The following is a 25,052-nucleotide window of genomic DNA, read 5'->3' on the forward strand; positions in this document are numbered from 1 at the left end:
AATAGTTCGAATCAGCGAACAAGGATAGTAATCGAGTGTGGTTATGCACAAAAAGTCTCCAACTACCAAGATCCAGAAAAATACAGCCATTTCTTACCCTGGAAATGATAATACAAAATGACTGCCAAATCAGAGTTATAACATAATTTAACAATCCCTCCAATGTTCCAGGTGGCTCTGTTAAAACCTTATTCAGAGAAGAGTACACAAGAAGCCTCATCCTGGCCAATTTAAATTGGGAATCATCTTGAGTATGAAGTGAAGGCTGCCTTGGTTTCAAGAAATGTAAGAGGTTGCTTACATTATTTTGTTGACTGTAAATGGTTTGGTCAGTCTGGGAAAATAGATTATTAGTTGGGGCGATTGCGAGTTCTTCCCAAGTAATAAGCCCACAATCCTGTCAGGTATAACATACTTATAATAAATAAAGCTGGACTCAATGTCTGGTAGCTATGGTATAGAACAAACAGGCTTAACTTATGAAAAATACATTAAGGGCCTGATTTAGATTATGGCTTAGTCACTTTTAAGTAGAAATCTTCCAGTGTGGCAAGGTTGAAGAGTGTGACTGATGAAGTCATCTTGAAGCCAGGTACATGTTTTTCCCTGAAACTATTGTTTTTGGCGAGAAAATCTCCAAGCACGAAAATTCTGATTTTTTGCCCTTTGAAGTTCTCTTGCCAGCTGGATACTTTTCATGTCTTTACTCAGTCAGCATTTCTTCATTGGAACTTAATCTCTTTTTTGAGGTCAAAAACCTTTAGCAGGACAAGCATAGAAGCAGTAGCCAAGCAAGGTACACTAAAGCTGGATAGCTGAAGTCTTCTTTCCCTGCTACAAACTGCCAATCGGGACCAACCTGATTTTCTTGCCCGCTGAGGTCACACCTTTGCTGTAAATCCTACAGTGGTTACCATCCTCCAGAGATCTACAATTTTCCAGGCCCCAACTTTTTCAATTTTTTTTTAGCATTTCCTCTTGGTCACTTGTAAGACTCTCAAGACATCAGGGACTGCCCCTAGAGTCGCATCACCACTGTGTGAAAAACAAAAAGCACACACACATGCAATTGCCACTGGGTATTTATGTTAAGACCACTTTTCCTTAGGACATAAGCACAGGTTTTTTGGTGTGCTTATAACTTTGGTGCCATTTGATGAATCTTCACCAAACTTTCCCCCAAAAAGTCTCATTCACCTTAGCTCCTTCCTAGAAAGTTCTGTGGTGTTGCCTCAAGCCAGGACCAGAAAAAGGGGGTGGGAATGTCCAAAATGCATTTTCCCCTTGCAATTTTCAATAGGAAAAAATAAACACAGCAACACCCAAAACTGATTGGAATTACACAAAATTTGGTAGAAAACTAGATCTTTACAAAGGAAATGTGTTTTTTGTGATTTGCTGTAAATCTGTTCAGTAGTTTTTGAGAAAATAATCTTTCAAAATATATGTATATATAAGGACATGGAGGATCCGCGGATCAAACAAATATTAACATAAGATATGATTGACTGCTGTCACATCAGCAAAGATGTACTCCGGTACTCAGTCCTCAGTCCTGCAAAAAGATTAAAAACAACATATAGGAGGCAGAATAGGGTTACTCCTCGGCCTGATGGAGCTATCTAGGACTGATGGGGATGCCCCAGATGGATCTGCTGGAGCCATAAACTGCATTTATTTTTGGTACAGCGAATTCACAGATCCATCACAAAAAAAAGTGGTTGTGCCAAGACCTGCCTGGTCTAAGCAAGAATTAAGTTTGGGGTAGGGCCATTTTAAGGCTCTGTGTACACCATGCCTCGGGCCGCTTTCACTCATGGGGAGGAGCCATGAGTACCTCCTCCTGGAGCCGTTTTAAGGTGTCAAGAGCCCTGCCCCTTGGGGGTGATTTGCTTTTTATGGGGAGGGTGCCACAGCAACAAGAAGACATGAGGCTATGAGGAGGAGCCCTAGGGCCCCTGTGCCCCCACTGGCTCTCCTGCCTGCACTTATCCCGGTTGCTTCAGGAGCCGGCTTTGTTGGTTTTTTCACGTCTGGTGGGATCAGCCTTGTTTCTGCTCCCTCTGGGTGGGAGCAACTCTGTGTTCCCTGCCTGCAAGACCGTGGGCGGGAAGTTGAAGTTCTCCCTGCTCACACTCTTTCTGGAACAGCAGTATCCTATAGGATAGGGTTCCTGGGACATTGCTGCCATTGGGCCCCAGATGATGGAGTTACCAGAACCACTGGATGGCTCAGGGTTGGGGCCCCATGTTCCCCTCCCCAATCATAAAATGCTTTGGCCCTGGGTGATGACATGCCCAGGGCCCACAAGAGGCTTGGAGAAGGGGGAACTGCACCCTCCCCTTAAAAAAGTTATCAGCCTCAGGGGATGAGGTCCCTGGAGCCTTTAGAAGTCTTGGGGACGGTAACCGCATGCCATGCTCCAGATTAAAAAAAAAAAAAAGTGATTAGCCCTAGGAGATAGGGACTCCAGGGCATTCAGAAGGCTTGGGGTGGGGGGGGGGGGGGGCGGAGTGGGCATAACTTCTCCCAACTGAAAAAATGTTCTGTCCCAGGGAAAGGGCTCCCTGAGGCCTTTAAATGCTGGGAGGGAGGCCACATGCCCCCCTCCATATCATGGAAATGGTGCTTTGTTTACCTTCTGATTGCACAGAGCCACCCAACTAGTATTCTCTGGTGATTATTGTAGTGTACTATTTCAACAGAACACCCTTTAAGAATGTCAACACTTGGCTTATTATGTGGCCCCCAGGGTCACCCTCCCCAAATTAAAAAGTATTAATAATGCAGTGAATGTGAAATGAGTGAGGTAGTCTTTCATTTCACATTCATTACTCTAGCTGTGAAAGCTCCCCATAATGTCTTACAGCTGCTTTTTAAAAATAGTTTTGAAGCTTTCCTTTAGTGGTGTGGGGGCTGCAGGGAGAACAGAGGTCGCCCTACAACATTTTTAAAACATTGCAGTAAGTCTCCTGGGACAGTAAATCATGACCCCAGGAGAGATTACAATTATTTCTAAAGGACTTTGAACTGGAGCTGTATGATCTTCAGCTGGAGTGCAGGGACCGCTTGTGGGTGGTTCTATGGCTGAGATTTGTGGCCTAAAAAAGTAAAAAAATGTCTCATCCATGTCAATGTTTTTTTTTAATTGCTTTATTGAAAATGATCTTATGATAATCAATTATTAAAGATGTAAATGCCTGCATTTATAAAATATACATTTGATTATAATTATTGGTAACGTTTTGACAATGTCTATAGCTCTGCTTCATATATGTTCATGTGCTGATCCCATGATAAAGCCAATATGCTGTTTTTTTGTATTTTGATGTTCAGAACCTTTGACAAAGCCAGTAGGTCTGCCTTACTTAAACTGACACCCTTGATATTGTTGCAGGACCTAATCAGCTGAGTGCAGTGGTGAGGAGTTGGGTGCTGGCAGGGTAGCATAACGTTTTGAGCTAACAAAACCACAGAATTTCACCAATTATAGTTATCTCGAGTAACAACTTGTGCCCTTACCGTGCACTGCTAATCACTTCACATATTACATCACTCATGACTTGTTCTGTGACATCATTGATAATATCATTATAACTTCTGAAATTACATCATTGATGACAACACTATTCATGGCGGGGGTGCTAGTAATAGTTACTTTAGGGCACAAGTTATAGTTACTTGAGATAACTATAACTGTTGAATTTCAGTGGTTTGATATTTTCACCTGACGATAACATCCCTAGAAAGAGGAAGAGATAGTTAGATAGCAAGATAGATAGACTTACCATGCATCGTTGACAATTACAGGTTTACAGGAATATTCCCAAAATGCTTTGAGGGCTCAGTTTAGACAGTCAGAAAATGTCTCAATCCCTTTGGTTAACCTGTGTGTGTAAATGTTACATTTCTTTTGTGAAGAGGGTCTAGTAGTAATCAACGTCAGTACATGTAAGATTATTTCGCTGAAAAAGATGCGCCATTATTTACCACGGCCAGCAATAAGATGTAGTGATTGCCATTAGGCTGTGGATGACAACGTTGATCTATTGCAGTTCTGTATTCAGTGCTGCATAATTTAGTTCTGGATTTATGTACTGTTCCACTTCCCTCTGCAGTTGTTTCCTCTGTCGATCTTGCACAAAACAGGGGAATGGGTTTATTTTACATATCTAGAAAGAAAACTGTTGCATCTTGCATATGAATCCTGACTCGATTGTCCAAATAGTGATATAATGTAACCTTATTTTTCTCTTCTGTGACTGATCAGATCGAACAGGTCGACCTTGGCCCGTTGTCCTTCCGTCTAGGGAACAATCTTCGCTCCTTTCCTGTTTGTAAGGCTAAGCGTAAAAGCCATTAGGAAAGCGTTAATTATGCATTGGTTGTTAAAAATGTGAAAGTAAATGTTATGAGAACGACTCGAAGACACTTACTGTCATCTTTGAGCACAGACCTGATTTTTCTCACCCAGCCAGGTCGTTTTCAAAAGCCTGCCTCTGAATACTTCAGCACATTTGCACTATCTACTCCTTAAACGAGCAATTTCTACCAATTTAAGCCCCCATTATGTAACGTAGTTTTGCTGGTGGGGCGAAAATTCTGATACGCAGCACACTGCAGCTATTGGCAGTAATCTGCAGTAGATTGCCTAGCGGCTACTGAACAATTCCACTCCGCACTGAGAAAAAAAGCTATTTTGCAAAGGTCACTAATCGAATTCATACCAGCATTTGTACTTTTACTGAATAATAGATAACAGTCATTTAGGGATTGTATATACACCTGCCTCCTGAATATATGTAAATGGTATTTTAAATGCCAGTAGGCTGGAAGAGGAGCAAGAAAAGTTGAAATATTTTCATGAACTCACCTGCCTGAAATTGAAAATAAGAAACACATTTTCATATAATGTTTTAAAATAGAACATTACTTTTGGGGATGGAAATCAGGATGGGGTAAAGGAGATTGGATTGCAGTTGTGATAGAGAGCCCCTGGAGACATGAGAGTCTCTATTTATATGTGGGAAGAAGAAGAAAGATTTTTGTCCTTGCCCTTGCTTTCGAAGATGGTAGAGCCCAGGAATGTCACTGTAGGCCCCATTATCTGTCATTCAAAACACTAATACCACATGTTTTCAAGCAATAACACCGTTCCACATGACCACCAAGGGGGGCGTAGCTACCTTGGGTGCACCAGGTGAAGTGGCAACAGGGCCCCGAGGGGCCCACTGAACCCTGATAATTTCTGTATTTTAGAATCCCAACAGGAGTTAAAAGGGCCATTGTTCTTGCTTGCACTAGAGTCAATGGCACCCTTACTATGCTACTGATAAATACAATATTTTCCGTTCGTGATTTTATTGAGAGGGGATGGATTGGGCCTTATACCTGCTATGTTTGCAGTGGTGTTGTAGGAAGGTCGTCAGATTATTGGCTATCATAATTATGTCCTAAATATAGTTTACAAAAATATCGCCATCTCCGAGTGTATAGTAGAACGTCTACACAAAATTCTTCTAAACTATATTACCTACTAGATGAATATATCACACCCCCCCCCCCCTCAAAGGTCAGGGGAAGAGAGGCATAGCATTGGAGTGTATTGTTATTATTAGGGATATTGTGAGCACACATTGTGAGCACGTGTGTCATAGATCTTACAACTGAAGTGTTTACAGTACAGCGTGAGACGTGTAGAGTCACTCTTATCTGATGATAACTTTCATGAGCGAAGTATTCAAATTCTCAAAAAGGTGTCCTGTTGAAGTAGTATTATCAGGGTTGGACTGGCATAAAGGGCAATCATTGTTTTACAAAGCAACAAGAGCGACCTATAAACGCAGGGGCCCAGAGTATAGCTATGAAAGAAAAAACAATCACACTCATAGGCATCATTTAGCGAAATCAATATTCAAAAGGCTGAATAGCCCCACGCATTTGATGCAAAACAAAAAAAAATCACGCACATAACCATCAAAACATTTTAAAAAAACGTTTTTTACCTTCATAATACAAGTAAGTACATCTGTTCAATCGTCTCACGGGGGTGCGTTACACTTGACATTCTCTTTCCATATTATCTGGATGGAAGGTAGTCCCCATATCATACCAGATCCTGATGAGACCCGGTTATACCTTCCTTCTAGTTGAAGCGTCGACGAAGTGTAACAGAAAATTTGGTGACACTCTGAGGCTGATGGATTGTTTTTGCTAACTCTCCGTAGTTGCGTGTTACTTGTAAAACACATGTAATTTACATTGCTTAAAAATTACCTACAATTGTTTGTGGTTCTCCTGCACTGGGGGAACTATGCACTTCATATATTTGTTTTGTCTGGTGTCTTTTGTAATTGTGTATAATCCTGTATCTAGATGGACATTAGAAATGTAAAAAACATTTTAGAAATGCTTTGATGATTATGTGCCTGAATTTATTATTTTGCATCAAATGTGTGTCTCTATGCCTTTTGAATCTCTAATGATTTTGCTAAATGATACCTATAAGTGTGATTGTTTTTCTAAAGGACAATCAGGCAGTGCCCGAATGTCTGGCCTGACAGGTCAGTGTGTGGACTGGTTTTTCAGCTGTTTGTGTGTCATAAGGACCCTTGTATCTCTGCCAGACTGCTGGATTAGGGGAGGCAGCAACTCCGATCGTAGGTGACTGAGTCACTCCCACAACAGGTGGAAACTGTCTGCCCAACCCTCCCAGCTCTCTAGCAGCACCTCACCAAAAACATGAATAGTAAAGGTGATTTCTGGCAGCCTAGCGCATGGACTCTGCAATCCTCTCAGAGATTCGCGGTGCAACAAGTTTTACCCTTTTCTCTTGTTATAAATGAGTCTCGTATACACTCACAGGCAAGAAGGAAGACGCAGGACAGTTTTCAATATATTTATTGAAAAGACTGCAATCTACTATAAAATACATGAGCTGCAATGAATATGATAATGACAAGAGACAGAATCAGGATTGTGAAAACAAGCACTGTAAATATGAACAATCCTAACATTTTTGCTATTAACATGAATACACAAACTCCTCCCTAAAGCGTATTGTCTACCCGAAAGAGAGCAAGGTATGATAAACCTAATCTCAATACGTACATTACTGATAATGATGCTTTCACAGAATGACAACTGATTATAACATAAAACATTTCTTACAAAATGTAGGAACTGCAAGTACTGTTAAAATTAATAAAAGATTAATAATAAAACAGAGCATGGTTATCTAGATAAAAAGGCATAGGCCTGCAAGCCGAGGCTAAGCTAAACTCCTGTACCGAAACAAACTAAAATGGATCCACAACATGTGGTTCTCTTTTATGGTCCACTGTGCCGGTTTTTAGTATGAATGTTCTTGATCATGAAGCAAACATCGCTTGTAGCAAGCTCAAATCCATACAAAACACTTATACAGAGTGTATTTACAAGTTCAAAACTGTTCCATTTTGCAAACATGAGTCATTTTATTAGCTGTTTAATTTACTAACAGGGGGCACTTTTATTTTGGTGCCCCGTGCCCATTTTCTGTCCCAGTCCGACTGATTATCATTTCATATGAAATCACCAGCGTGCCTACAGAAACACTGTCAAACTGCCCTAGGACTTTAAAGTACTGCTCTTACAGATTCTGTGGCTTTCTGCTACATATACACATACGCATGAAGCTAAAATCCCAATTAAATAGCACTCCCTGGTCCATACCATTTTAATGTATGTCATGACCCCTAATTCGTGATGGTCTGCCATACTGAGTAATTTTTCTAACAATGGCCACATACATGGCTTGCCAAGTGTAACAACGGGAACTGTGGTTCTAAAAATTCTGGACCCATGTAATTTACTTTGCCACAGCAGTACGATTTTAGTATCAAAAGACCGATAATGACTAGTACACTAAGCATGAGCATTTTCGCTCAATTCCAGCAGCGTTTTCACCTCGAAATCGCCATTTTCGTCCTGCACTCGTGGCTCCCATTTTATACACGGCAGCCATTTTTAAAAGTTGCCCTCACATAGGCTTATAATACAGTCAGATTTGATTCCAAGGACACGTACACCTTGATTGACTTTTCTCTGACCTGGGCAAGCTGGAACCATTGCCTCAGGCCAAACCTGTTTGGTCAGTCCCTCTCCCAGTGGCCGAATCAGATAGCATCAAGGCACACCAGGCCATAAAACCCTTATTATCGCTCACACACCCTGCCTAACTTGCTCACACCTGCACCTGCTCTTTTCTTCTTCTTACTTTACGAGGGGGAGGTGCCCGTTTTTATTAGGGGTCCACACTTATCTGATGTAAAATACTAGGCCTTGCCGGGTAATTTATTATGGGTTGGATGACATGAAATATAAGGTTTCATCATGACACTGTTTTTTCCTTTGTAGTGAAAACATGTGAATGACCAACCAAAATGTCAAGAATGTTTGCCTGAAGCTTAAAAAACTGTATATAAGGAAACCTGACTTTGCATTGAAACACAGTCTCCTGAGAACATACAAATCGTGCTGTTGTACTTCTAGGACACTTGTCAATTGGTTGCAGCCAATAAATTCGATCTTTGACTTCACCTAGAAGACTCTGAGTTTCTGTAGTCTGAATCAGGAAAGTACCCGAGGTCTTTGGGTGTACCCTGGCACTGCTGGGTTACCGGATCAGTACCGGTTCTTAAAAACCCAGTACCTCAGTTGGCGCCCAAACGTGGGGTGATACCAGCGGTACCGGTCCAAGCCTGAGGTCCGTGGGGAGCTTCGTGTGAAAATTCTGGAGGAAGGCCGCCACTTCATCGACCCCTGCATGTCGACGTGGTCCGAAAGTCTTTGTTGCGAGGTTCCCCGCTTCCCGACGGCTATGAAGGACTGCTGCCCTGGCTATCGCCCTGATTTGGACCCTTGATTTTTGGTAGAGCGAAACGATAAGCCGAGTCTTCTGGTGACGTCATTGATATTTTCAGTTAAGTATAAGTGGAGTGTCTCCCAGTCCTTAGTTGGACACTTGGGGGGTTATTCCAACTTTGGAGGAGTGTTAATCCGTCCCAAAAGTGACGGTAAAGTGACGGATATACCACCAGCCGTATTACGAGTTCCATAGAATATAATGGACTCGTAATACGGCTGGTGGTAAATCCGTCACTTTTGGGACGGATTAACACCTCCTCCAAAGTTGGAATAACCCCCTTGGTTTGGTCCTTAGTTGGACATTTGGTTTGGTATCCCTTTGGGATCACTTTGATTTGGAACTTGCAAGTACCAAAGCCGAAGGACTCGTGTATTCACGAGACTATCGTAAACGATAATCCTTTGAAGTTTGAAGCTAGACTAGTGAGCGAAGATGCCTGGTCTTAGCAGACTTGGAAATTTGTTTTGTCTTGGTTGTAAAAGGGACTCCCGGTTGGAGGACTCATGTCCGGTTCCTCCGATTGGAACTCCAACCTTTGAACTATATGTGAAGCACGGAGTGGGCCCCATCACGTTTAATAAAGTATGGGTCCGCTATTCTCGGAAATAATTGAGAAAAGTTTTTTTTTTTTTCTTGTAAATATGACTTACAACTAGGATCTGCAAACGGTTCTGTAAGTAAATTGCGACGGCGCTATTTATGAAAAATGGCTAAAGCGCGCTGTATTGTGTGTCCTGAGTGTTTTCTGTTTATATCTGAAATGAGCTCAATGTGTTTTTGTGGGTCTTCTTGATGTTTTCAGTTTGTTAAGTAAAATGTTGGTTAATTAATATTAAGTAGAAACTTAGAAAAAATCCAGAAATGAACCATGTGATGTGCTAACATAGCTATATGTTGCTCTTTAATTTATAGAATGAGCAATTGTGCACATATACAAAACTGCCGTTAAATGCTTAATAAATTAGAAAACACATTCAATAGATATAAATAGGGCCCCCCCCCAAAAAAACGAAATTATCTATTTTCAATTCAGCCAGCACTTTCCCAGTTAAACATGGGTGGAATTTTGCATAACCTTCCTTTTAAATGAAAGTGGCGCAAAAATGTGACGCATTTCAAGTTAGGCTTATGCGCTTAGGCTTGTGAGTTAATGTATCCCAATTAATAGGCAAGGGATGCAGCTTGCTTTTATATGTGGAATTATCAAAAAAAAAAAAAAGAATAATTGGGTTCTTATTTTTTTTTTAAAAGAAAATTATTAATTATGGAAAAATTATTTAAAAAATAAGTTCCTTTCAAAATCGTTTTTTAATATTTATAAAGCTTAATACCTATACTATGACCTCCTAACATTAAAATTTAATTTAAGTTATGTTGCACCGCTAAAATGACATTTGTATGTGCAATTTTCCCTTGGCGCAGGAGCAAACAAGCTCATTTCTATAAAGTATAAGTTAATATTTTCAATGGCTGACTCATGGATTGTGTAATAGACATTCTGGTAATGCATATTATGCAAGAAAATTGTAGGATATTGATTTTTTAATGCCTAAAATATCAAAGTCGATTTTGGGCAAAAGCACTGTTTAAACTGCATTTTCTTTCATTCAGAGTACTTTTTAAAGTGTCTCAGGCTTCAGTAAATGCATACATTTAGGTTTGATATATATTTGCAGGTTGTGCCTTCTTATGATTCAATGAGTCAATGTGCCAGTACAAAGGCTTGTTTTAATATCAAGGTTGAAGGTTCTAACTTCAGCTGGGCCTACTGAGACGTTCATTCATTCGAGGTTGATGAAATATGTACCATTGCATGGGATTGCAACAAGCATTTATTCTAACAACTGGTATGTGTGTTATTAAGGTTTGTGAATTATTCACAGTAAATGTAGTTTAATAATCTGGAAATAGAGATAATTTTTTTAGCGCCTAAAAAGGAATTTTTTTTTTTTTTTAAATAGAGTGAATTATTGCAGGTTAGAAGGAAAATAGGAAGGCCTACTGTCTTTGACAGATTCAGAGTGGCAGAAGGTAGGAGAGCTACAGAGGCTGGCTCAAGTCATGCTGCTGAGATGCTATCTTTAGTTTTCCCATAAACAATGGAGGAGGCTGTCATGTTGACACCTGTGACCTTTTAACTTAGGGCCTTGTCTCTGTGAAATGCAGAATGACCCTACGGGCCTCTAAAAGTGGGATTTCTGGTTTCTCCAGAAGAACATCAATACAATTAAAGAACTTAATTCCAAAGGGAAAATATAAAAAAAAAGGGGGTTTCTTCGAATGTCCCAACATCATGTTAAATGCTCTGCAGAACTGATACATTTGTGTCTCCGCTCTAAAAAAATAAAATGATGCCTGCTAGTTGCTTTTATTTGACAGAAAACGAAGTGTTGCATTAAGTCTTAGACAGAAAATAAGATGCAGCCCTTTTTTTTTTTATTTTGAAGGCTACATGCCTTAATGAGAACGATTTGCCAATTAAGACTTATTTTTCACAGTGGAAATTGTAGGTGCCAAATTAATATGGAGTGTCAGTGTAACAATTTTTACTTTTAGAAAGGTAAAACTAAGGTGGCTTGATGTTGCGAAGTAACTGACAAGAGGGTAACAGTTAAGTAATGGAAATTTATTTTCATGTATTTGGTCCTATCATGAATTGTTCTTGCTGGTCCTGTATGTTAGAAGAGAAACAGTAAAGTTATATTTGACAGCAGATTTCCATTGCCTGGTGATCTACTGTCAAAAGGAGGGTAAGGATTTTAAACCTGACAAATTAAACAGGCCCAAATATTGGGTTTTGGGCTGCAGGTTTACAGTGCATAAAGTACATGACATGGTGTTGTGTGTCACCGCTTATTCACACATGCTATTGTTTTGTCTATGCTTTTTGTGCTTGATACACAGCAAGTATATCTGATGGCTTGACGTTTTGTGCGTTTTTATTATTTTTTATTTGTTTTTTGCATGTTTGTTGCTGCTTTTGAAACTATTACAAGCTCCCCTGTGTTGTGAGGGGATGGTCATGACGATGCCCATCGCTACGCAACAGTTGGTTGAACTTGTTCTGGTTACTAAATTCCACAGATAATGATATTTCATGCTGTGAACATAAAAGACAACACTTCACCAGTGAATGTCTATTTGGCTATAATGGTATTGAAGGAAAATAAAAAGAGATATACAGGATCAAAGTGTGTCACCTGCAGTTAGTCACGTTACTGCCCCTTCCCTTAAAGGAACAGGCAGCCCTACATTTATGTATCCTTGATTGGACCTAAGGATGAAATTATAGATCTGTGACTCAAGGTGGCCTAATTTCTATATTACATTAGTTAATGATGTTCTGTTTCCTAAGTAGCATATGGCTTTCGTTCCTTAAAAGAAAACCAGGTTTTCATTTTTTCCTGAAGAAGGAACTGAAACATTAGCTAGGAGTACCGTATATGGTATAGTCGCCAACGGTAGAGTTAAAATTTGTGTAACTTTGGCCTTTGTGTATCACCCGTACTCTTGGTGTTGTGTCACATGCCTGACTATCACCCAAATAATTTTTTTTGTTTTTTCTATAGATTTTTTCTTTGGTTACTTCCCCTGACCAATGTCGCACCATGCTTAGTTATTGAGATTTTAGCTATGTCCTAGTCCCATTTCTCTTTTTCGAATTCCTTTCACCAGTCAGCCCTTTTATTATTATTGATGTATTGTTCAGGTTCACATTTCCAGACTGCAGTGATGTACCAGGGACCCCCATGTTATGTATAATTCCCTTTGGTATGACCAGACTGGTTTTCAAGAATTTGCCTGCTTCAATGTTTTCCAGCCTGACTGTCAGGGTAGCGATAGACTGGTTAACTGACTCAATATTATAGTAAGACAAGTTTTCCATCTCAATAGGAGATACCTTATGTTTACCTTTTTGAACATGACGAATTTTCAATGTCTATTTTAATTTGGTTTTCGGTTCCCTTCTGTTCCTGCTACTTTAATTTTTTGTGGGATCAGATGTGTCCTAATCATGCAAATATCAGGACCCTCTAGTTCTTGTCTTTTTGTTTGCACATTTGACTATTAGCCTGTGTATTGCATAGTGCACCTGATGCACAGTTTTTAAAGGAAGGTTTCTACATGTCCCTGATAATCGGTATCATGTGATTTCTCTATTGAGATGTTCTAAGGTAAGGAGGAACACCTAGACTTAATCATTGAGGCAAATATGTGTTTACCCCATTAGACAATGCCACTGTGTGAGGAAATCCATTCAGATAGAATTCTCATGTAGCTATAGATGGCAGAGAATAATGGAGAGAACTGAATTAAAGATGCTACAGACCCTGTTTTGCCCTTCTGCCTTTGTCTTTGTATTTTATGCCCATGGTGTATGGCTACTCCTTTGAAGATTGCAGACCACCTGCTTGCAGTCCCCTTGTTAAAAACCATGAACTGTTTTTGTACTAAATTGAAGGAAACTAACAGCTGTGGCACACTTCCTACGTCACTAGATTCTGCGGGTATCAAGTCATAATAACCTGCAGGACATTGATTTAAGCCTAATTCCCATCAGTGACAGCTACAGATGAAAGACGGACGTCTTGGCCCTACAGTCTCAGCACCCAGGAAGTAGCAAAGCTGGACAGCGATCGCCAGCGCATGATATCGTACTTGCTCCATCAGACGGCGTTGGACATCACAAAACCAAAGTTTCAGTGTAAAAGAACTAAAGAGAAGGATTCCTGTTGTTGATGGCAGAGCTGTTTTGAGGTTTCATTTCTCTACCTGTCATGTGCTGGTAACCTCTGACAGTGTGCAATCCCTTGAGCCCCTTGGCCTGAGTTTTGGCCACACCCCCCCTTTTCTTTGCTCCAACGGAAGAAGGGCAGTGCACCGGAGATTTCAAGTTTGGAAAAAGGCACTATATTGTGGTGCCCATGAAAGAGCAGCTTGAGCGTCCTCTGACACTAAATAATGAGTGTTGGAGTCTGAAAGTGCTGCTGAGCTTGAGCTATTTCCCAATTAATGGTGCTTGCGTCTGCACGAGATGATTTGTGCCCTTGATCAATGAAGAGCACATTGTTTGTAGTGTCTGCCACAGAGGAGAGACACTGGTGCATTGCTTTAGGACATTGAGACTTTCGAGTGAGCTGTGGGTGTTTGCCAGGAGGGCACTCCAACTAAGCAGTACTTTTCTCACTAAGAGGCCTGTATTGAGAGGCCCATGCGAAAGAAAACAACAAAAGAAAATTTGATGGACAATAGAAGCCTGCCAGAGAGGCTTTTTGAACAGACTCTGGGCATAGTTGGTTTCACAAGAGGTTTCCGTGTGATTGTATAGACTAGGTGTTAGGAGACTGATTGTTTTGCTGGCATTGTTTTAAAGTACTATTCTGTTTAGTAAAAGCAGAATAAAGTCCATTTTCTGTGGAAAGAGTACCTCCTTTTCACCTTAGAGCATTGATGAGAGTCACTACTGTTCCACCTGAACATACAAAAATTACTGAAATGCAGAGGAGCCCTAAAAATGTTACTAGATAATTTTAGGATTTGCTTTTTGGTTAGGGTTGTGAAAAATTATTATTTCATTTGTAAATAGTGGTCACTACTTTCTCCCGTTGTCTATATGTTCTTAATAACGTGTTTTCTAGTGTCTTTTAAACATGACGTTGTCATTTATGGGTGGGATTGTTTTTCTCTACTCAATTGACTTCTGCACCCACTTCCCAACCTATGTCTTTTCCTACTATTGTTTCTTTGCACTCTTTTCACCCTTTTCCTGAACATGAGCAGGTCAGAAGATCAGAATTTGTAAGCAATTCTTTTGTACAGCTTCTGCATCAACACTAGTTAGTAGTGAACATCACTAATTGTTGGGTGTGTGATCTTATGCCACCTACTGCAGATAGAGGTATTCCTTATTTTGTCCTGCCATATGTGGCCTTTTGTGCTACTTCATGTTCGAGGGGACCTGTCCAGAGAGAGTTACCAAGTACAAGAATTTTGCTCCAGCAACATCTCCATGGCCTTATAAACATAGACCTGGACTCAGATTAGCATGAGAATAGGTTTATTACCTATGTAAGGGCAAAAGGAGGGTTTGTGGTTCTAAAAATTCTGGACCCATGTAATTTACTTTGCCACAGCAGTACGATTTTAGTATCAAAAGACCGATAATGACTAGTACACTAAGCATGAGCATTTTCGCTCAATTCCAGCAGCGTTTTCACCTCGAAATCGCCATTTTCGTCCTGCACTCGTGGCTCCCATTTTATACACGGCAGCCATTTTTAAAAGTTGCCCTCACATAGGCTTATAATACAGTCAGATTTGATTCCAAGGACACGTACACCTTGATTGGCTTTTCTCTGACCTGGGCAAGCTGGAACCATTGCCTCAGGCCAAACCTGTTTGGTCAGTCCCTCTCCCAGTGGCCGAATCAGATAGCATCAAGGCACACCAGGCCATAAAACCCTTATTATCGCTCACACACCCTGCCTAACTTGCTCACACCTGCACCTGCTCTTTTCTTCTTCTTACTTTACGAGGGGGAGGTGCCCGTTTTTATTAGGGGTCCACACTTATCTGATGTAAAATACTAGGCCTTGCCGGGTAATTTATTATGGGTTGGATGACATGAAATATAAGGTTTCATCATGACACTGTTTTTTCCTTTGTAGTGAAAACATGTGAACGACCAACCAAAATGTCAAGAATGTTTGCCTGAAGCTTAAAAAACTGTATATAAGGAAACCTGACTTTGCATTGAAACACAGTCTCCTGATAACATACAAATCGTGCTGTTGTACTTCTAGGACACTTGTCAATTGGTTGCAGCCAATAAATTTGATCTTTGACTTCACCTAGAAGACTCTGAGTTTCTGTAGTCTGAATCAGGAAAGTACCCGAGGTCTTTGGGTGTACCCTGGCACCGCTGGGTTACCGGATCAGTACCGGTTCTGAAAAACCCAGTACCTCAGAACAGCCAAGTACACAAAGGTACATGAACACCTGCATGTACATCTGTCACTTTGCTGATGTAACACTTACTGTACATCTCTTCTAGGTGTTCACTGAAGCCATGGCTAATTACCTCTCTACATGAACAAGCAAGTGCAGTTTAAATAAACCTAAACTCAATCACACACCTGGACTCTATTGAGCATCCGTTTGAACTTCTGAAACTAGCGGATGAATCCAATATTTAAGTGATGACCAAGAAGAGGCTCATGTGGTCCATCGGCTGTGCAGGATGTCAATATGTTGGATCATGGAATACCTCATCAACAGTTAGTTTTGAAGCTCTACAATTCACAACATTAGATAGTCAATATCACTTGAAACTAAATGAAAGTGTTCTAAATGTTTGTTTGAACAAAATGCCCCACCCCTTCCCTAACACAGTTCGATTTCCACCCTCTTCCCCACGAACCATCACCCACAACTATATCCTGCTATCACCAATCCCCTATCTGCCCAGTCCTTCTATCAAGTCTAACCTCAACTACACTGTTCTTTGGCAGTTTTACCCTATCACCGCCCGATAACCCATCATCTACACCTATAGCTTAACATCAGTTGACCAATTTACAATAACCACCAAACACCAACTGTTACAAATATATGTAAATATTGTCTCACAGTCCACACTTCTTTGCCAAGGTCAAGCTTGCGCCTGTTGTGAGAAAGTAGCCTCTTTCTAGCATGGTTACCACCATTTGTGGCCTGTTTGTCAGTGTGTTTTGACTGTGTCACTGGGATTCTGCTAGCCAGTAACCCAGTGCTTATCGTTTGTGGCCTACTTGTCAGTATGTTTTACTGTTTTGTCAGTATGCTTGACTGTGTCACTGGAGTCCTGCTAACCAGGACCCCAGTGCTTATGCTATCTCTGTTCCCAAATTTGTCACTACATACTGGTAACCCAGTATTTCTTTCTAAATTTGCATACTGGACCCCCCTTTATAAGTCCCTAGTATATGGGACCCAGGGACCTAGGTACCCAGGGCATTGGGGCTCCATGGGATCCCTATGGGCTGTAGCATTTCTTTTGCCACCCATAGGGAGCCCAAGCAAAGGCTTCTACAGGACTGCCATTGCAGCCTGTGTAAAATGGTGCATGCACCCTTTCACTGCCATTTACCCTGCACCAGGTCACTTATAAGTAACCTATATGTCTGGCTTTCCAGCCATAAACGCTAGGTGCAAAGTACATGTGTGTGAGGGCACCCCTGCACTAGCAAAGGTGCACCCACATAGTCCAGGCCCATTTTTTCAGACTGTGTGAGTGTGGCGATGCCATTCTACGTGTGCACTAGGCATTGGTCAATACCTAGGTCTAGCTTCACAATGGTAACTCTAAATATGGCCATGTAAGGTGTCTAACATCTTGGAATTATACCCCAATGCTGAATCTAACATTGGTTGTATAATTCCATGCACTCTTGGGGCTCCACAGTGGACACCCAGTACTGCCAAACCAGCCTTCTGAGATTTTCCAGCAGCCCCAGCTGCTGCCACCTCACATACAGGTTTCTGCCCTCCTGCTGCTTGTACAGCTTGAGCTCAGGAAGGCAGAAACAAAGGATTTCCTTTGGGAGAGGGGTGTTACACACTCTCCCTTTGGGAATAGGTGTTACAGGCATGGGAGGGGTAGCCTCCCAGAGACTCTGGAAATGCTTTGAAGGGCACAGATGGTGCCCTCCTTGCATAATCCAGTCTACACCGATTCAGGGACCCCAGTCCCTGCTCTGGTGCGCAACTGGACAAAGGAAAGGGGAGTGACCACTCCCCTGTCAATCACCACCTCAGGGGTGCTGCTCAGAGCTCCTCCATAGGGCCCCTGGTTTCTGCCATCTTGTTTTCAGGATAGGCAGGGAACTCTGGGAGCATCTGAGTGGCCAGTGCCAGCAGATGACGTCAGAGCCCTCCCCTGAATAGGTGCTTACCTGGTTAGGTGACCAATCCTCCTTTCAGGGCTATTTAGGGTCTCTCCTTTGGGTGGTTCTTCAGATTCGGACTGCAAGACTTCAGCAGGAATCGTCTGCATCCTTTAATTCACCTTCTCACTGAAGAAACTGTATTTGGACTCTCCAGGAACTCTCCAAACTGCAACAAAGAATCTAAGATGATTTCTCCAACATTGTATCTTCAGCTCCTGCCAGCAACTGCAACTATTTCCTGGTTGTGCATCCTCTGGGAACAGCCTGTCTTCAGCCTGCACCAGAAGAGCAAAGGAATCACCCGTGGAGTGCCAGAATCACTTCTCTGCTTTAGCAGGCACCCCTCTGCAGCGATGACCGGGGGCTTGGGTCCCCTCTCCTGAAGAAGTGCGTGGATCCAGCAACACGGGTGGTGGACTAAAGTGGTCCCGACTGTCCTGAAGTCCACCTATCCAACTCTGGTGGAGGTAATGGCTTGCCTCCCTATGCAAGACAGTACCCCCATGCACCACGTGATTTGTAGTTGCCAAGACTTGTGTGTGACCTTCCACAAAGTTCTTCATGCATAGCACAGCTCCGACCCCCAGCACTCCATCCTGCGATGCACAGCTCCCTGAGTGGTTCTCCGGCGTGGGATCCCTCTGTGTCTTGCTGCGTGGGCCTCCATTCACACCTTCTTTGTCCCCGTGCTGTGGGACACCTGTGCGCGTGGGCTGGTCTTCCGTGGGCTCTTTGGACTGCTGAGAGCCCCTTCTGTCTCCCCCTCCTTGGTAGAGTCGAACTGGTCCTTCCTAGGCCCGGGTAGCACCATTTACCGCTAACCACGAGCTTTGTGTTTACCAAGGCTTGTTGGCGGGCTCCAGTGGCGCAAACCAGACTGCAATCATCCATCCTGCTTGGGACATCTTCTGCACCAACCAGGAACCCGCATCCATCTTCTTGGGTGCAGTACTTACTTTTATTCTTCACCGGGGATTCCTCTTTTGCACCTTCATCCGGGTTAGCAGGGGCTCCTGTTCTTCCTGGACTCTTATGTACTTCCTGGTATTGGTCCCCTTCTTCCACAGGTCTTCAGGTCCAGGAAACCATCATTGTTGTCTTGCAGTCTCTTCTGGTTCTTGCATAATCTTCTATCACAACTTCTTGTGTGTTTCAGGAAACTTACTGTGATTTACTCCTGCTTTCCCAGGCTCTGGGGTGGGTTCTATTACTTATCCTATCTATTACTGGGATCCTGCTAGCCAGGACCCCAGTGCTCATAGTGAAAACCCTATGTCAGTATGTTTTGCCTGTCTCACTGAGATCCTGCTAGCCAGGACCCCCGTGCTCATAGTTTGTGTCCTAATGTGTGGGTTGTCAGTAGTGCTTAACTGTGCCACTGAGGCTCTGCTAACCAGAACCTCAGTGCTTACGCTCGCTCTGCTTTTAAATGTCACTATAGGCTAGTGACTTCATTTACCAATTTCAATCCGGACACTGGACCCCCTCTTATAAGTCCTTAGTATATGGTACCTAGGTACCCAAGGCATTGGGGTTCGGTTCCAGGAGATCCTTATGGGCTGCAGCATTTATTTTGCCACCCCTAAGGAGCTCAGACAAACACTTTCACAGGCCTGCCATTGCAGCCTGTGTGAAATAGTGCACACATTATTTCACAGCCATTTTTCACTGCACTTAAGTAACTTATAAGTCACCTAACCTTCATTTACTGAAGTCTAGGTGCAAAGTTAGTAAGTGTGAGGGCACCCTTGCACTAGCAAAGGTGCCCCCACATAGTCCAGGGCCAATTCCTGGGACTTTGTGAGTGCGGGGACGCCATTACACGCGTGCACTACATATAGGTCAATACCTATATGTAGCTGCACAATGGTAACCCTGAATATGGCCATGCAAGGTGTCTAAGATCATGGAATTGTCCCCTCATTCCAAATCTGGTATTGGGGAGCCAATTCCATGCATCCTGGGGGCTCCACCATGGACCCCCAGTACTGGCAAACCAGCTCTCTGAGGCTTGCACTGCAGCTATAGCTGCTGTCACCTCACAGACAGGGTTCTGACCTCCTGGGGTATGAACAGCTCAGTTCCAAGAAGGGAGAACAAAGCATTCCTTTGGGAGGAGGATGTTACACCCTCTCCCTTTGGAAATAGGTGTTACAGGCTGGGGAGGGGTAGCCTCCTCCAGCCTCTGGAAATGCTTTGAAGGGCACAGTTGGTGTCCTCCTTGCATAAGCCAGTCTACACCGCTTCAGGGACCCCCAGTCCCTGCTCTGGCACGAAACTGAACAAAGGAAAAGGGGAGTGACCACTCCCCTGTCCATCACGACCCCAGGGGTGGTGCCCAGAGTTCCTAAACTGTGTCCCATACTTCAGCCAACTTGTTTTCCAAGGTGTGGAGACACTCTGTAGGCCTCTGAGTGGCCAGTGCCAGCAGGTGATGGCAGAGACCCCTCCTGATAGGTCCATACCTGGTAAGGTAGCCAATCCCCCTCTCAGGGCTATTTAGGGTCTCTCCTGTGGGTTTTTCTTCAGATTCTACTTGCATGTTTCCAGCAGGAATCCTCTGCAACTACTACTTCATCCTCTGACCTCAGGTCGACTGCAGACTGCTCCAGGAACCGCTGTAACAGCAACAACGTATCCAGAAGGGCTACTCTTCCTCTGCAATTTTAGCTCCAGCCAGCAACTGAAACAGTGCCCACGGTGTGCACGCTCTGGGGACTCCCTGTCTTCACCCTGCACCAGAAGGACCGAAGAAATCTCCTGTGGAGTGATGGAGTCACTTCCCTGCTCTTGCAGGCACCTTCTAAGTCGACAACCGGTTCTCTTGGACTCCTCTCCTGGCAACGAGTGTGCTCCTTGGAACACAGGTGGTGGACCCCTTTGACACAGACTGTCCTAAGTTCCTGCTGTCCAAATTTGAAGGCAGTAAGAGCTTGCCTTCCCCATTTGAGACAGTACCCCTGTGCACAGCGTCATCTTCACCTCCTGAGGCCTCTCTGTGCACTATTTGTAAAATTCCTTCGTGCACAGCCTGGCCCGGGTACCCAGCACTCTATCCTGCAATGCTCAACTCACTGAGTTGTCCTCCAGTGGCGTTGGACCTTCCTTTGTAGTGTTGTACCAACCGCATTTTGCACCTCCTTTGTCCCCGTGTCCTTGGACTCCCGTGGGTGCCGACTGGTCGACTGAGGGCTCCCTGAAGTGCTGAGAGCCCCATCTTCCTCCTCATGCAAAGTTGAGGCCCCCAGGTCCCTCTGGGGTCCAGGCAGCGCCATTTTGATGCAAAACGTGACTTTGCGGGAACCAAGGCTTGTTGGACGAATCCAGCGCCAAAATTCGCCTGCATCCAACATCTCTTCGTGGGACATCTATTGCATCATGTAGGAACCCACTGACATCTTCCTTGGGTGCATTTCTGCAGTCTTCGTCCAACTGGGGACTCTTCTTTTGCACCCTCTTCTGGGTTGGCAGGGGCTCCTGTCCTTCCTGGAACTTCTTCCAACTTCTGGACTTGGTCTCCTACCTTTGCAGATCTTCAGGTCCGGGAATCCACCATTTGTTGTTTGCAGTCTTGCTTGGTTCTTGCAATAACTCCAATCATGACTTGTAGTGTGTCCTAACGAAACTTGCAGTATTTTACTCCAACCTTCCTGGGCTCTGGGATGGGGTAATTTACTTATCGTTGCTCTATTCTTACTTTCCCAGCGATTCTCTACACACTACACTTGTCTAGGGGGGAATTTGTGATCCGCATTCCACTTTCTTAGTATATGGTTTGTATTGCCCCTAGACCTATTTTCTCCCATTGTATTCTACAGCATTTCCTATTGTTTGCACTATCCTATGTCTAATTACTTACCTTATTTTGGTGTCTAGTGTATATATTGTGTAAAATACTTACCTCCAGAAGGAGTATTGCCTCTGAGATATTTTTGGCCTTCTGTCACCCAAATAAACTACCTTTATTTTTGGTAACACTGAGTATTGTCTTTACTTCTGTATAAGTACTGTGTAACTATAAATGTTATTGCAGGAGCTTTGCATGTCTCTTAGTTCAGCCTAAGCTGCTCTGCTATAGCTACCTCTATCAGTCTAAGCTACCAGAACACTGCTACATTTCACTAATAAGGGATAACTGGACCTTGTGTAAGTACCCAAGGTCCCCACTACAAACCAGGCCAACCTTCTACATGTAAGTACTGTACGACTGTAGTGATATTGCATGAGCTTTGCATGTCTCCTAGTTAGGCCTTGGCTGCTCATCCACACTACCACTAGAGAGCCTGGCTTCTAGACACTGACTACATACACTAATAAAGTGTAACTGGACATGGTATAAGGTGTACGTACCTCTGGTACACACTACAAACCAGGCCAGCCTCCTACACCTGTCAGCTGGGTTGTACAGGTAGACTAAACTTCATAGGACGTGGGAAACAAAAATGTACCCACTCAAAAGTGTACCCACTCAAAATGTCAAAACACAACATGAACTCTTCTCTTCCCTCAAGATAATACATATTACAGGAGGTAATTAATATAAATTAACTTATCTTCATATGACTATTCCAGTGGCAAGTGTTTAAAATAATGAGGCAGCCTGCGACCTAAAATACTATTGATCATGCTACAAAGGTTTAGACAAAGTGGATAGAGTCAACGACGGCAAAAAGGTAAGAATCGTGCTACTCAAACTGATCTGGATCTCCATCAAATTATTATTGTTACAATTATTTGCATAGGAAAATCCGAAAGTTCTGTTTTGGAAAATTTCAGTGAAGGTATGTAGCTAGCTCCCTGTTGGTACCTAATTCGATTGCTGAGAAAATTAAAATGTATTATTAGCATGGTGAAAACTAATTTAGACTCAGTGGTAAGAGACTTTCCCATAGTGCTCCTCAATGTTTTTTTTTAATAACTTTTAATTGTGTTTGTAGGAACCTTAGGTTGCATCCCATGTTGATATCCGGAATTTTGAAGCTTTGCCCAAGCAAGACACCAAAGGTTCTAATGCTAGGGACAGGAAGAAATTCACAGGGCAGATGTAGCTAAGACTTGCTCCTACTTGTATAGAGGACTACATGGGCCTTTAGTTGTAATATACATTTTGTTCACCAATGTTGGAAGCAGGACAACGTTCCATAATTTAATTTCTCTTGTTTTTACATCTCAAGGTAAGTCCTCTGGCTTGCTACATTTAAAAAGGCAAATTGTAACAGATCGATTTATTTTTTAGTAAAGGGATGACAATCCCTCTCCCTTCAATATACATATCATCACCCCATCCTCATTATTACTCCTGCCTAACCTTGGAAGATCATTTGCATGTTTTTTCAACATTGCACTTTCTGTATAGTGCAAGTGAGGGCCTCCTCAGTATTCCTAAAACCTTCCGACCTGTATACCTGACTCTGTTCTTGAAGAAATATTTGGGGGACTTTTAGATATTGGGAACTGGTGAATTCTCTGAATACTAAGGCTAGAATATTTAACATTCAGAGCCATACATTGTAAAATGCATCCAATCCATGGTGCCAGAATCTCTGCAGTCAGTAGGAGTGTGAGATATTCTAGCACCACACAAAACTTCTTTCAGAGGGGTTTTATTTATCCATTACAAGAGCTAAATGATACACCCTGTAGTTTATAGTTTAAGATAGGCTTATTCCAACAATCTTGGTATTTCAAGATAACTTTCTTTGTTATTATTCCTTCTTGGTTATGTACATGAAAGTCTATGGGTAGACAGCAAAGGATAGGGTTGGAGAAAATGATAGGAAGATTCACCCTTGGTCAGTTCCCCAGACAACTCAACTCTGCACCATTTTTGTTTTTTAATAAAATGACAATTGGGGCAGCCAAAGTAAAAAAAAGTGTTGGATAATCTTGCTGTAACAGCTGCCTGTTGGTGGGGTTTGGACTATATAAATGCCACCTACATACATAAATACATACTGTATGTGAGAAGCCCTAAATAGACCCATACATCTTTCTTTGAGGTTGAGCTTTGTTCTGTAGGGCTTCAACTTCATTTGCGGATTTACTATCTCATTGCCTACGATATAAGCTTAATGATGTACTTGTTTTAAAGCTAGTACATACTTGCACTCAGCCTTTAGGCCTGCAGCCTTAAGATATTTTAGAATGATTTTGGTGCATTATATTGGACACCAAGTCAAGACAGAAAATAATTGTATTGTCAAAGAAGACTATAGAGTATTCATGCTAAAGTTTTTCAGAAGGGCATCTACCACGACTTGAATAGTGAAATTTAAGGCTAAGTCCATGTTTGGATGTTGATCTAGGATTGGGGTGTTGTTGGATCCAACTCTCCATGGCCAGCAGCAATGCCATCACCACTTCACCTCTCATGTCTTTACTGGTGGTCTCGGCAGCGTAATGCCTCTTATCTTCTGAAACTCTGGTGCGATAAGAATTGTTGAGGTGCCTTCAAGGGTTTCAGTCAGATGCTTTGGAATTATTGTGGATAAGTGTCTTTGTCAAAACGTGTTCTTTCAAAAAGAGCTTGTTTGATTTACTCATAGGAGGTTGTGTCCCTGACTGGTAATGAGGTACATGGCACTTGTTTTATGAAGCACGTGGAACCTTAAGCCAGCCCTGTTAGGTCAGCTTTCTATCTGACCACCACACTGTCTCTGGTTGCCAGCAGGGGATCTCGGTCCTTATCGCCACCTCTCTGTCTCCATCTCTTCTGCCTTTGCTTCACTGCTCAGTGAAAGAGAAGACAGGGGAGAAAATGCGAGGCAAATTAGTACACTGTGTTGAGGCCCAGGATCCTTAGGACTGCATGGTTGGTAGCTAGGACTGCAACAATTTGCTAATTTGAGTGCAATGTTCTCAGAGGTATCCACAGCTCCTGGGTTCCCCGCTGGGACAGAATGGCCATCCTGCTAGGGAATCTGCCACTGTAGCTGATGTCCACAGGCTTAGAGCACCTTGGTGATGATCAACAAACATGCACAACAAGCTTTACTATGGCCCCAAAGGGACAATTCCAACAAGGTTTGTTTTGTTGTGCTACGGGTGGCATACTCCAGATACCAGGAGTATTATTCAGGGCCTCCTAGTATATGATGCTTTTCCTAGCTCCTGGATACTGCTACTTGCTGTCCCACTGGGACAGAATGGCTACCCTGCTAGGGAATCTGTCTCTGTTGCAGGTGTCCGCAGGCTAAGCGCACCTTGGTGATGATCAA

Source organism: Pleurodeles waltl, chromosome 5, assembly GCF_031143425.1.
Source record: "Pleurodeles waltl isolate 20211129_DDA chromosome 5, aPleWal1.hap1.20221129, whole genome shotgun sequence".
Lineage (NCBI taxonomy): Eukaryota > Metazoa > Chordata > Amphibia > Caudata > Salamandridae > Pleurodeles > Pleurodeles waltl.